This window comes from Salvelinus fontinalis, chromosome 41, assembly GCF_029448725.1.
Source record: "Salvelinus fontinalis isolate EN_2023a chromosome 41, ASM2944872v1, whole genome shotgun sequence".
Lineage (NCBI taxonomy): Eukaryota > Metazoa > Chordata > Actinopteri > Salmoniformes > Salmonidae > Salvelinus > Salvelinus fontinalis.
Window position 1 is genome coordinate 16,230,072 of NC_074705.1, and position 14,213 is coordinate 16,244,284.

The following is a 14,213-nucleotide window of genomic DNA, read 5'->3' on the forward strand; positions in this document are numbered from 1 at the left end:
CAGGGGAACAGGTTAGTCAGGCTATATACAGGGGGTACCGGTACAGAGTCAATGTGCGGGGGAACAGGTTAGTCAGGCTATATACAGGGGGTACCGGTACAGAGTCAATGTGTTGTGGAACAGGTTAGTCAGGCTTTATACAGGGGGTACCGGTACAGAGTCAATGTGCAGGGGAACAGGTTAGTCAGGCTATATACAGGGGGTACCGGTACAGAGTCAATGTGCGGGGGAACAGGTTAGTCAGGCTTTATACAGGGGGTACCGGTACAGAGTCATTGTGCGGGGGAACAGGTTAGTCAGGCTATATACAGGGGGTACCGGTACAGAGTCAATGTCCGGGGGTACAGGTTAGTCAGGCTATATACAGGGGGTACCGGTACAGAGTCAATGTGCGGTGGAACAGGTTAGTCAGGCTATATACAGGGGGTACCGGTACAGAGTCAATGTGCAGGGGTACAGGTTAGTCAGGCTATATACAGGGGGTACCGGTACAGAGTCAATGTTCGGGGGTGAAGGTTAGTCAGGCTATATACAGGGGGTACCGGTACAGAGTCAATGTGCGGGGGAACAGGTTAGTCAGGCTATATACAGGGGGTACCGGTACAGAGTCAATGTGCGGGGGTACAGGTTAGTCAGGCTATATACAGGGGGTACCGGTACAGAGTCAATGTGCGGGGGAACAGGTTAGTCAGGATATATACAGGGGGTACCGGTACAGAGTCAATGTGCAGGGGAACAGGTTAGTGAGGCTATATACAGGGGGTACCGGTACAGAGTCATTGTGCGGGGGAACAGGTTAGTCAGGCTATATACAGGGGGTACCGGTACAGAGTCAATGTGCGAGGGTACAGGTTAGTCAGGCTATATACAGGGGGTACCGGTACAGAGTCAATGTCCGGGGGTACAGGTTAGTGAGGCTATATACAGGGGGTACCGGTACAGAGTCAATGTGTGGGGGAACAGGTTAGTCAGGCAATATACAGGGGGTACCGGTACAGAGTCAATGTGCGGGGGAACAGGTTAGTCAGGCTATATACAGGGGGTACCGGTACAGAGTCAATGTGCGGGGGAACAGGTTAGTCAGGCTATATACAGGGGGTACCGGTACAGAGTCAATGTGCAGCGGGAACAGGTTAGTCAGGCTATATACAGGGGGTACCGGTACAGAGTCAATGTGCAGGGGAACAGGTTAGTCAGGCTATATACAGGGGGTACCGGTACAGAGTCAATGTGCAGGGGTACAGGTTAGTCAGGCTATATACAGGGGGTACCGGTACAGAGTCAATGTGCGGGGGAACAGGTTAGTCAGGCTTTATACAGGGGGTACCGGTACAGAGTCAATGTGTTGTGGAACAGGTTAGTCAGGCTTTATACAGGGGGTACCGGTACAGAGTCAATGTGCAGGGGAACAGGTTAGTCAGGCTATATACAGGGGGTACCGGTACAGAGTCAATGTGTTGTGGAACAGGTTAGTCAGGCTTTATACAGGGGGTACCGGTACAGAGTCAATGTGTTGTGGAACAGGTTAGTCAGGCTATATACAGGGGATACCGGTACAGAGTCAATGTGCGGGGGAACAGGTTAGTCAGGCTATATACAGGGGGTACCGGTAGAGAGTCAATGTGTGGGGGAACAGGTTAGTCAGGCTATATACAGATGGTACCGGTACAGAGTCAATGTGCGGGGGAACAGGTTAGTCAGGCTTTATACAGGGGGTACCGGTACAGAGTCAATGTGCGGGGGAACAGGTTAGTCAGGATATATACAGGGGGTACCGGTACAGAGTCAATGTGCTGTGGAACAGGTTAGTCAGGCTATATACAGGGGGTACCGGTACAGAGTCAATGTGCTGTGGAACAGGTTAGTCAGGCTATATACAGGGGGTACCGGTACAGAGTCAATGTGCGGGGGTACAGGGTAGTCAGGCTATATACAGGGGGTACCGGTACAGAGTCAATGTTCGGGGGTACAGGTTAGTCAGGCTATATACAGGGGGTACCGGTACAGAGTCAATGTGCGGGGGAACAGGTTAGTCAGGCTTTATACAGGGGGTACCGGTACAGAGTCATTGTGCGGGGGAACAGGTTAGTCAGGCTATATACAGGGGGTACCGGTACAGAGTCAATGTCCGGGGGTACAGGTTAGTCAGGCTATATACAGGGGGTACCGGTACAGAGTCAATGTGCAGGGGAACAGGTTAGTCAGGCTATATACAGGGGGTACCAGTACAGAGTCAATGTGTTGTGGAACAGGTTAGTCAGGCTTTATACAGGGGGTACCGGTACAGAGTCAATGTGCTGTGGAACAGGTTAGTCAGGCTATATACAGGGGGTACCGGTACAGAGTCAATGTGCGGGGGAACAGGTTAGTCAGGCTTTATACAGGGGGTACCGGTACAGAGTCATTGTGCGGGGGAACAGGTTAGTCAGGCTATATACAGGGGGTACCGGTACAGAGTCAATGTCCGGGGGTACAGGTTAGTCAGGCTATATACAGGGGGTACCGGTACAGAGTCAATGTGCAGGGGTACAGGTTAGTCAGGCTATATACAGGGGGTACCGGTACAGAGTCAATGTTCGGGGGTACAGGTTAGTCAGGCTATATACAGGGGGTACCGGTACAGAGTCAATGTGCGGGGGAACAGGTTAGTCAGGCTATATACAGGGGGTACCGGTACAGAGTCAATGTGCGGGGGTACAGGTTAGTCAGGCTATATACAGGGGGTACCGGTACAGAGTCAATGTGAGGGGAAACAGGTTAGTCAGGATATATACAGGGGGTACCGGTACAGAGTCAATGTGCAGGGGAACAGGTTAGTGAGGCTATATACAGGGGGTACCGGTACAGAGTCATTGTGCGGGGGAACAGGTTAGTCAGGCTATATACAGGGGGTACCGGTACAGAGTCAATGTGCGAGGGTACAGGTTAGTCAGGCTATATACAGGGGGTACCGGTACAGAGTCAATGTCCGGGGGTACAGGTTAGTGAGGCTATATACAGGGGGTACCGGTACAGAGTCAATGTGCGGGGGAACAGGTTAGTCAGGCTATATACAGGGGGTACCGGTACAGAGTCAATGTGCGGGGGAACAGGTTAGTCAGGCTATATACAGGGGGTACCGGTACAGAGTCAATGTGCGGGGGAACAGGTTAGTCAGGCTATATACAGGGGGTACCGGTACAGAGTCAATGTGCAGCGGGAACAGGTTAGTCAGGCTATATACAGGGGGTACCGGTACAGAGTCAATGTGCAGGGGAACAGGTTAGTCAGGCTATATACAGGGGTACCGGTACAGAGTCAATGTGCAGGGGTACAGGTTAGTCAGGCTATATACAGGGGGTACCGGTACAGAGTCAATGTGCGGGGGAACAGGTTAGTCAGGCTTTATACAGGGGGTACCGGTACAGAGTCAATGTGTTGTGGAACAGGTTAGTCAGGCTTTATACAGGGGGTACCGGTACAGAGTCAATGTGTTGTGGAACAGGTTAGTCAGGCTATATACAGGGGATACCGGTACAGAGTCAATGTGCGGGGGAACAGGTTAGTCAGGCTATATACAGGGGGTACCGGTACAGAGTCAATGTGTTGTGGAACAGGTTAGTCAGGCTTTATACAGGGGGTACCGGTACAGAGTCAATGTGCAGGGGAACAGCTTAGTCAGGCTATATACAGGGGGTACCGGTACAGAGTCAATGTGCGGGGGAACAGGTTAGTCAGGCTTTATACAGGGGGTACCGGTACAGAGTCATTGTGCGGGGGAACAGGTTAGTCAGGCTATATACAGGGGGTACCGGTACAGAGTCAATGTCCGGGGGTACAGGTTAGTCAGGCTATATACAGGGGGTACCGGTACAGAGTCAATGTACGGTGGAACAGGTTAGTCAGGCTATATACAGGGGGTACCGGTACAGAGTCAATGTGCGGGGGTACAGGGTAGTCAGGCTATATACAGGGGGTACCGGTACAGAGTCAATGTTCGGGGGAACAGGTTAGTCAGGCTATATACAGGGGGTACCGGTACAGAGTCAATGTGCTGTGGAACAGGTTAGTCAGGCTATATACAGGGGGTACCGGTACAGAGTCAATGTGCGGGGGAACAGGTTAGTCAGGCTTTATACAGGGGGTACCGGTACAGAGTCATTGTGCGGGGGAACAGGTTAGTCAGGCTATATACAGGGGGTACCGGTACAGAGTCAATGTCCGGGGGTACAGGTTAGTCAGGCTATATACAGGGGGTACCGGTACAGAGTCAATGTGCAGGGGAACAGGTTAGTCAGGCTATATACAGGGGGTACCGGTACCGAGTCAATGTGCGGGGGTATAGGTTAGTCAGGCTATATACAGGGGGTACCGGTACAGAGTCAATGTGCGGGGGTACAGGTTAGTCAGGGATATACAGGGGGTACCGGTACAGAGTCAATGTGCGGGGGTATAGGTTAGTCAGGCTATATACAGGGGGTACCGGTACCGAGTCAATGTGCGGGGGAACAGGTTAGTCAGGCTATATACAGGGGGTACCGGTACAGAGTCAATGTGCTGTGGAACAGGTTAGTCAGGCTATATACAGGGGGTACCGGTACAGAGTCAATGTGTGGGGGAACAGGTTAGTCAGGCTATATACAGGGGGTACCGGTACAGAGTCAATGTGCGGTGGAACAGGTTAGTCAGGCTATATACAGGGGGTACCGGTACAGAGTCAATGTGCAGGGGTACAGGTTAGTCAGGCTATATACAGGGGGTACCGGTACAGAGTCAATGTTCGGGGGTACAGGTTAGTCAGGCTATATACAGGGGGTACCGGTACAGAGTCAATGTGCGGGGGAACAGGTTAGTCAGGCTATATACAGGGGGTACCGGTACAGAGTCAATGTTCGGGGGTACAGGTTAGTCAGGCTATATACAGGGGGTACCGGTACAGAGTCAATGTGCGGGGGAACAGGTTTGTCAGGCTATATACAGGGGGTACCGGTACAGAGTCAATGTGCTGTGGAACAGGTTAGTCAGGCTATATACAGGGGGTACCGGTACAGAGTCATTGTGCGGGGGAACAGGTTAGTCAGGCTATATACAGGGGGTACCGGTACAGAGTCAATGTGCTGTGGAACAGGTTAGTCAGGCTATATACAGGGGGTACCGGTACAGAGTCAATGTGCGGTGGAACAGGTTAGTCAGGCTATATACAGGGGATACCGGTACAGAGTCAATGTGCAGGGGTACAGGTTAGTCAGGCTATATACAGGGGGTACCGGTACAGAGTCATTGTGCGGGGGAACAGGTTAGTCAGGCTATATACAGGGGGTACCGGTACAGAGTCAATGTGCGAGGGTACAGGTTAGTCAGGCTATATACAGGGGGTACCGGTACAGAGTCAATGTCCGGGGGTACAGGTTAGTGAGGCTATATACAGGGGGTACCGGTACAAAGTCAATGTGCGGGGGAACAGGTTAGTCAGGCTATATACAGGGGGTACCGGTACAGAGTCAATGTGCGGGGGAACAGGTTAGTCAGGCTATATACAGGGGGTACCGGTACAGAGTCAATGTGCGGGGGAACAGGTTAGTCAGGCTATATACAGGGGGTACCGGTACAGAGTCAATGTGCAGCGGGAACAGGTTAGTCAGGCTATATACAGGGGGTACCGGTACAGAGTCAATGTGCAGGGGAACAGGTTAGTCAGGCTATATACAGGGGGTACCGGTACAGAGTCAATGTGCAGGGGTACAGGTTAGTCAGGCTATATACAGGGGGTACCGGTACAGAGTCAATGTGCGGGGGAACAGGTTAGTCAGGCTTTATACAGGGGGTACCGGTACAGAGTCAATGTGCGGGGGAACAGGTTAGTCAGGCTTTATACAGGGGGTACCGGTACAGAGTCAATGTGTTGTGGAACAGGTTAGTTAGGCTATATACAGGGGGTACCGGTACAGAGTCAATGTGTTGTGGAACAGGTTAGTCAGGCTATATACAGGGGATACCGGTACAGAGTCAATGTGCGGGGGAACAGGTTAGTCAGGCTATATACAGGGGGTACCGGTACAGAGTCAATGTGTTGTGGAACAGGTTAGTCAGGCTTTATACAGGGGGTACCGGTACAGAGTCAATGTGCAGGGGAACAGGTTAGTCAGGCTATATACAGGGGGTACCGGTACAGAGTCAATGTGTTGTGGAACAGGTTAGTCAGGCTTTATACAGGGGGTACCGGTACAGAGTCAATGTGTTGTGGAACAGGTTAGTCAGGCTATATACAGGGGATACCGGTACAGAGTCAATGTGCGGGGGAACAGGTTAGTCAGGCTATATACAGGGGGTACCGGTAGAGAGTCAATGTGTGGGGGAACAGGTTAGTCAGGCTATATACAGATGGTACCGGTACAGAGTCAATGTGCGGGGGAACAGGTTAGTCAGGCTTTATACAGGGGGTACCGGTACAGAGTCAATGTGCGGGGGAACAGGTTAGTCAGGATATATACAGGGGGTACCGGTACAGAGTCAATGTGCTGTGGAACAGGTTAGTCAGGCTATATACAGGGGGTACCGGTACAGAGTCAATGTGCTGTGGAACAGGTTAGTCAGGCTATATACAGGGGGTACCGGTACAGAGTCAATGTGCGGGGGTACAGGGTAGTCAGGCTATATACAGGGGGTACCGGTACAGAGTCAATGTTCGGGGGAACAGGTTAGTCAGGCTATATACAGGGGGTACCGGTACAGAGTCAATGTGCTGTGGAACAGGTTAGTCAGGCTATATACAGGGGGTACCGGTACAGAGTCAATGTGCGGGGGAACAGGTTAGTCAGGCTTTATACAGGGGGTACCGGTACAGAGTCATTGTGCGGGGGAACAGGTTAGTCAGGCTATATACAGGGGGTACCGGTACAGAGTCAATGTCCGGGGGTACAGGTTAGTCAGGCTATATACAGGGGGTACCGGTACAGAGTCAATGTGCAGGGGAACAGGTTAGTCAGGCTATATACAGGGGGTACCGGTACCGAGTCAATGTGCGGGGGTATAGGTTAGTCAGGCTATATACAGGGGGTACCGGTACAGAGTCAATGTGCGGGGGTACAGGTTAGTCAGGCTATATACAGGGGGTACCGGTACAGAGTCAATGTGCGGGGGTATAGGTTAGTCAGGCTATATACAGGGGGTACCGGTACCGAGTCAATGTGCGGGGGAACAGGTTAGTCAGGCTATATACAGGGGGTACCGGTACAGAGTCAATGTGCTGTGGAACAGGTTAGTCAGGCTATATACAGGGGGTACCGGTACAGAGTCAATGTGTGGGGGAACAGGTTAGTCAGGCTATATACAGGGGGTACCGGTACAGAGTCAATGTGCGGTGGAACAGGTTAGTCAGGCTATATACAGGGGGTACCGGTACAGAGTCAATGTGCAGGGGTACAGGTTAGTCAGGCTATATACAGGGGGTACCGGTACAGAGTCAATGTTCGGGGGTACAGGTTAGTCAGGCTATATACAGGGGGTACCGGTACAGAGTCAATGTGCGGGGGAACAGGTTAGTCAGGCTATATACAGGGGGTACCGGTACAGAGTCAATGTTCGGGGGTACAGGTTAGTCAGGCTATATACAGGGGGTACCGGTACAGAGTCAATGTGCGGGGGAACAGGTTTGTCAGGCTATATACAGGGGGTACCGGTACAGAGTCAATGTGCTGTGGAACAGGTTAGTCAGGCTATATACAGGGGGTACCGGTACAGAGTCATTGTGCGGGGGAACAGGTTAGTCAGGCTATATACAGGGGGTACCGGTACAGAGTCAATGTGCTGTGGAACAGGTTAGTCAGGCTATATACAGGGGGTACCGGTACAGAGTCAATGTGCGGTGGAACAGGTTAGTCAGGCTATATACAGGGGGTACCGGTACAGAGTCAATGTGCAGGGGTACAGGTTAGTCAGGCTATATACAGGGGGTACCGGTACAGAGTCAATGTGCGAGGGTACAGGTTAGTCAGGCTATATACAGGGGGTACCGGTACAGAGTCAATGTGTGGGGGAACAGGTTAGTCAGGCTATATACAGGGGGTACCGGTACAGAGTCAATGTGCGGGGGTACAGGTTAGTCGAGGTAATTTGTACATGTAGGTAGGGATAAAGTGACTATGCATAGATAATAAACAGCGACTAGCAGCAGTGTAAAAAACAAAAGGGGGGGGGGGCTGTCAATAAAATAGTCCGGGTGGCCATTTCTTAAATTGTTCAGCAGTCTTATGGCTTGGGGGTAGAAGCTGTTAAGGAGCCTTTTGGATCTAGACAGTACCGCTTGCCGTGCAGTAGCAGAGGGAACAATCTATGACTTGGGTGACTGGAGTCTTTTACACATTTTTGGGGCCTTCCTCTGACACTGCCTAGTATATAGGTCCTGGATGGCAGGAAGCTTGGCCCCAGTGAGGTACTGGGCTGTACGCACTACCCTCTGTATGTGGTGGAGCAGTCAGGTGTGTGTGTGTCATACTTCATTTGTGAGTGATGGCATATTCAATTTGCATGATGAATGATTTGTGATGATGTGTGTTGAACTCACTAGTCTCACATCTGGGACCCACAAAGCCGTAGGGACAGGAGCAGGTGCTGGGTCCCACGTACGTTCCTCCGTGCTCACAGGGCAGACTGCACAGAGCTATGGGTGGGGATGTTATGAATGTGTTATGCATGGGTTATGAATGTGTTATGCAGTTCTTATGTAGGTACCCTTCAAATAAAGTATTAATGGGAAAATAAGCAGCCAGGCTTTGCCCTCACATTTCTACATCAGTCAGCTAGGACTAGGAACCAGTGTCTCACTACAGCTTGGTTTAACCAAATCTCCATTGCATTGGTGGGGTGGACTCTGATTCTGAGCTGTAGGTGGCAGTAGTGTTTCAAGCCTCTGTCAGTAATGTCTCAAACCAGCTCAAATAGGGAGGGCTTATCAAATGCCCACAACTGCTTCATTAGATCTGCACTCGCTCACACGCACACACCCAAATGTACAGTACCGGACATGGACCGGACTTCCCTCAGCAGTGCCGTCCCGTCTTTGAGTGATGAGCTTGCTTTCTCTGTGTGACGACAAGCTCCTGTCTATAGTCTGACACAGAGACAGTTGTGATTGGCCCCTAACAAGAACAGATAAGCCGCGGCTCATAAGTCACCCTATTCCCTACGTTACGCACTAATTTTGACCAGATCCCTGTGGGCAAATGTGCCATTTGGGACGCAGACGTATAATTACCTGTCTCACACGTCACCCCGTGGTAGCCTTTAAGGCACTCACACGCCCCCGGGGCGACGCCCTGGCCTTCGTTCCTACACTCAGGTATACAGATCGCTGAGGAGAAGATTGTAAAGACGTCAAACGATATGGAAGGCCTGTCAGGTTAAGCAATGCATGGGAATCAAAAACAACAATATCAGGATGATGATGTGGTATTTTGAGAGACTAAGAGAGAGAGAGAGAGAGAGAGAAAGAGTGAGAGGGGAGAAGAAGGAGGGAGAAAGAGCGAGAGAGAGAGAGAGAGCGAGAGAGAGAGAGAAAGAAAAGATAGTTTTACCTGTTTGACAGTTGGTCCCGGCGAAGCCTGGTTTACAGCGGCATGTGTTGGGAGCAGCACACTCCATGTTCCTGCCACACCCACACGCATGCCTGCACACAGCTATAGATAACAGGCAGGCAGGCGACACACACACACAAACACACACAGAGGCAGCACCATAGGCCAATTACAAGCTGCTTCCATCTATTCCAACTCCAACCTCCCTTACTGCATCTGTACAGAAACATCTGTCAACTCAACCCAACCCACGCTGCTCTGGTACAGAGAGCACTCAGCTAGTCAGCTTGGAAAAACGACCATCATTAGGAGGCCTTTTGGAGAGGCTAGAGAAAGGCATCACTTTCATTCATAGAAAAGGATTGATGCACAAGTGGTATTCAATACAGCCGGTAAATAGCAATGGTAAGGGGCCTCTGTAATGGACCAGTGATAATAGATAATAGACAATAGTGTTTCTCAAAGCAGTAGCTCTTTCTCAACAGTGATACAGTGGTACCAGATAGTGTTTTTTAAAACAGTAGCTCTTTCTCAAGAAGAGGGATCAACCTTGAGCCTACTTAACAAGCCTCTTAATTTTTTGCACCTCTCATGTTCCTTTTTGTCTTATAATCACATTGTTCCGTAATCTTTTGTTTTTAAATAAATAAATACAATAAAAATACCTCTGCATGTTTGTCTGTCTCCGGTGTATGCCAGGGGACACCTTCCACAGTGGAAACCCCCGTCCCTGGTGGGTTCACAGGGGACCCCTGGGAAACAGGGCATGTCAGCTCAGGTCAGAGGCCGCTCCCGCTCCACTGCCACACTATCACTGATCCTGGTCCCACGGTGGAAGTGGGGAGACGTGGCCCTGTGGAGGGGGGGAGTAAGGGGGGTGTGGTGGTACTTTCGGACAGAGGTGGTGAGGGTGAGGGAGAGCAGGGGTTCCTGGTGGTGGTCAAGTAGGTCAGAGGGGTTCGAGCCAGGCCCCGTCAGTGCTCCGTCGGCGGAGAACTCGGACTCGGAAAGGGAGTAGGTAAGGGAGGATAGGGCTGCGGTCAGCGGGGTCACAGCTTTAGGGAGGGTCCAGGGCTTGGCCAGGGTGGGCACCACTACCACATCTATGAGCTTCCCCTGGCTTGTCTGCCTGGACTCTGTGTTGGCTGAAGAATGGGGTGGAGTCACTTTGGATTGGGTTGGTGTAACCTTGGAGTATGGAGGAGTAACCTTGGAAGTGGTGGCACTCCGCACGACAGCTGTAGACTCTCTGGTTGTCACCTTGAGTGTGGTAGCGCTGGCATTGGTACCTGTTTTGGCACGAGTCCTAGTGAAGGCACTGATGGAATGATGACTGCCTGTGGTAAGGCTGTGGGAACCTTCAGGTGACATAGGGGTGTGTCTAGGAAATTGGGGCGTGGCCGCCTCTTTCCACCCAGTGATTGGCCCTCGGGCGGGCGAGAGGGGAGGGTGCGGGGGGCTCTGATAGGCTCCCCTGGAGACTGGCGAGGAGAGGGAGGAGAGACGTTTCATTGTGTGCCTGGGGGGCAAGGTGGGAAGGTGGAGTTGGGACACTTTACTGTTGCTGTGGTGGTAGGGTTTGCTGCTCTTGGCTAGTGTTAGCTGCTGCTGGGTCAGGTGAAGGTTACCTGAGGAGAGAATGATGTGACACAAAAAAACTCTATACCTACTGTATAAGGTTACACTCTTAGAAAAAAGGATTCCAAAGGGTTCTTTTCCTGTCCCCATGGGATAACCCTTTTTAGTTCCAGGTAGAACCCTTTTTGGTTCCAGGTATAACTCTTTTGGGTTCCATGTAGAACCCTCTGCAGAAAGGGTTCTACATGGAACCAAATGGTTTCTACCAGGTCCTTCAATGGGTTCTCCTTTGGGGAAAGCTGAAGAACCCTTTTAGGTTCTAGATATCACCTTTTTTTAAGAGTGTAGGGTTAGGGTTGTGGTTGAGGGTTAGGATTGAAGTGGAATGTAGACAAGCTGGACTCTCCAAATAAAAGTATTACAGCAGTATAAAATGTCATTACATCATCAGACACAGTGCAAAACAAAACAAAGATGACGATCTGTTCTAATGAAAAGCTGCTATAAACACTGATGTTGACACAGAACGTGGTTGGATCAGAATCAAGACCACCATTGGGCGGCTCATGGGATAAATAAAGTTATTCAAATTCGAATTGAAATTAAATAAAAGTGTTACGGGTGTGGGGTCTAGACAAATATTACCTGACCAGTTTTAATGACATATTGTCTCGCCCTGACCTTAGAGATCATTTTTATGTCTCTATTTTGGTTTGGTCAGGGTGTGATTTGGGTGGGCATTCTATGTTCTGTATTTCTATGTTTTGTATTTCTTTGTTTCTGGCCGAGTGTGGTTCCCAATCAGAGGCAGCTGTCTATCGTTGTCTCTGAATGGGGATCATACTTAGGCAGCCCTTTACCTTCTTTCTGTGTGGGATCTTGTTCTTTGTTTGTGTGCAGGTAGTTTGCACAACGAAGCTGTTCGGTCGTTGTATTCTTTATTGTTTTGTCCTGTTTTAGTTTCACTTCGTGATTAAATTATGTGGAACTCTAAGAACGCTGCGCCTTGGTCTCTTCCTTCCGACGACACACGTTACACATATTGAGAGACGTCACCCAACACGTCATTGATTGTTGTTGTTTTGAAACCTCACAAAAGATGCCCAAATCACTTCATAGAGGAATCTGATAGACAGTGAGGGAATTATAAACCACACACACACACACACACACACACACACACACACACACACACACACACACACACACACACACACACACACACACACACACACACACACACACACACACACACACACACACACACACACACACACACACACACTGAAGCAGCTGGACTGAAAGGGAACTGACTGTGTAGAAAGTCATGACAACATGGGTTGGGTATGAAACACTAATGGGATTTAGAAAGGTGGCGGCAGAAATTATGAGATGCACTAAAAGGATATATTTAGTACAATTAAGAAAAATGTCATCACACTGGCTGGGTGAAGACACAAAAGACAAACACTGCCCGAAAATATTCAAACACTTAACTAGTCTGTGCTCTTCAAAACAACCCGGCATGGGTCCCGTCCACTCAATAGTAGGACTGACTAACGTTGGGAAATACTTTAACTCTCACTCAGAATAAATAGGTTTTCTTTTTTCACATCCTCATGAAAGATGAATGCATGAGAAAAGCATATTCCACTGTCATGAATTGATCATCTGGAAGTGCCTGCTGTTGACTTGGACAGTAGACACACAGGGACAGAGAGTCCAAAGAAGAAGGGCCAAATACGGGGGATATAAAACAGAACTAAACTGAGAGGAGAAGATGGAGTGCAAAGCTTTGCACATTTCACTGATCTACAAAAAAAACGCGATGATTAGCATAGTAAGCTTATTAATAGGGCAGCCAGGCCTCAGAGTCATACGAAGCATACTATTTGTATTTTTATGGACCTCCAAGACGTATGATATTATCTAATGGTCTAGTTCAGGGTTCCCCAATTGGCGGCCCGCGGGCCGAATCCAGACGAATTTGCCAGCAGGTGGTTTTATTTTCCCCCCCCCCCATGTTTTCTGAGAAAAAAATTATAAAGTTACACTTTATTATATTTTTTATTGCTAGACATACAGTTGAGGTCAGAAGTTGACATACACTTAGATTGGAGTCATTAAAACTTGTTTATCAACCACTCCACAAATTTCTTGTTAACAAACTATAGTTTTGGCAAGTCGGTTAGGACATGACACAAGTCATTTTTCCAACAATTGTTTACAGACAGATTATTTCACATATAATTCACTGTACCACAATTCCAGTGAGTCAGAAGTTTACATATACTAAGTTGACTGTGCCTTTAAACAGCTTGGAAAATTTCAGAAAATTATGTCATGGCTTTAGAACCTTCTGATAGGCTAATTGACATCATTGGAGTCAATTGGAGGTTTACCTGTGGATTTATTTCAAGGCCTACCTTCAAACTCAGTGCCTCTTTGCTTGACATCATGGGAAAATCAAAAGAAATGAGCCAAGACCTCAAGAAAAATAATTGTAGACCTCCACAAGTCTGGTTCATCCTTAGGAGTATTTTCCAAATGCCTGAAGGTACCACGTTCATCTGGACAAACAACAGTATGCAAGTATAAACACCATGGGTCCATGTAGCCGTCATACCGCTCAGGAAGGAGACGCGTTCAGTCTCCTAGAGATGAACATATTTGGTGCGAAAAGTGCAAATCAACAGCAAAGGACCTCGTGAAGCTGCTGGAGGAAACAGGTACAGAAGTATCTATATCCACAGTAAAACAAGTCCTATATCGACATAACCTGAAAGGCCCTCAGCAAGGAAGAAGCCACTGCTCCGAAACTGCCATAAAAAAGCCAGACAATGGTTTGCCACTGCACATGCGGACAAAGATCGTACTTTTGGAGAAATGTCCTCTGGTCTGATGAAAGAAAAATATAACTGTTTGGACATAATGACCATCGTTATATTTGGAGGAAAAAGGGGGATGCTTACAAGCCGAAGAACACCATCCCAACCGTGAAGCATGGGGGTGGCAGAATCATGTTGTGGGGGTGCTTTGCTGCAGGAGGGACTGTTGTACTTCACAAAATAGATGGCATCATGA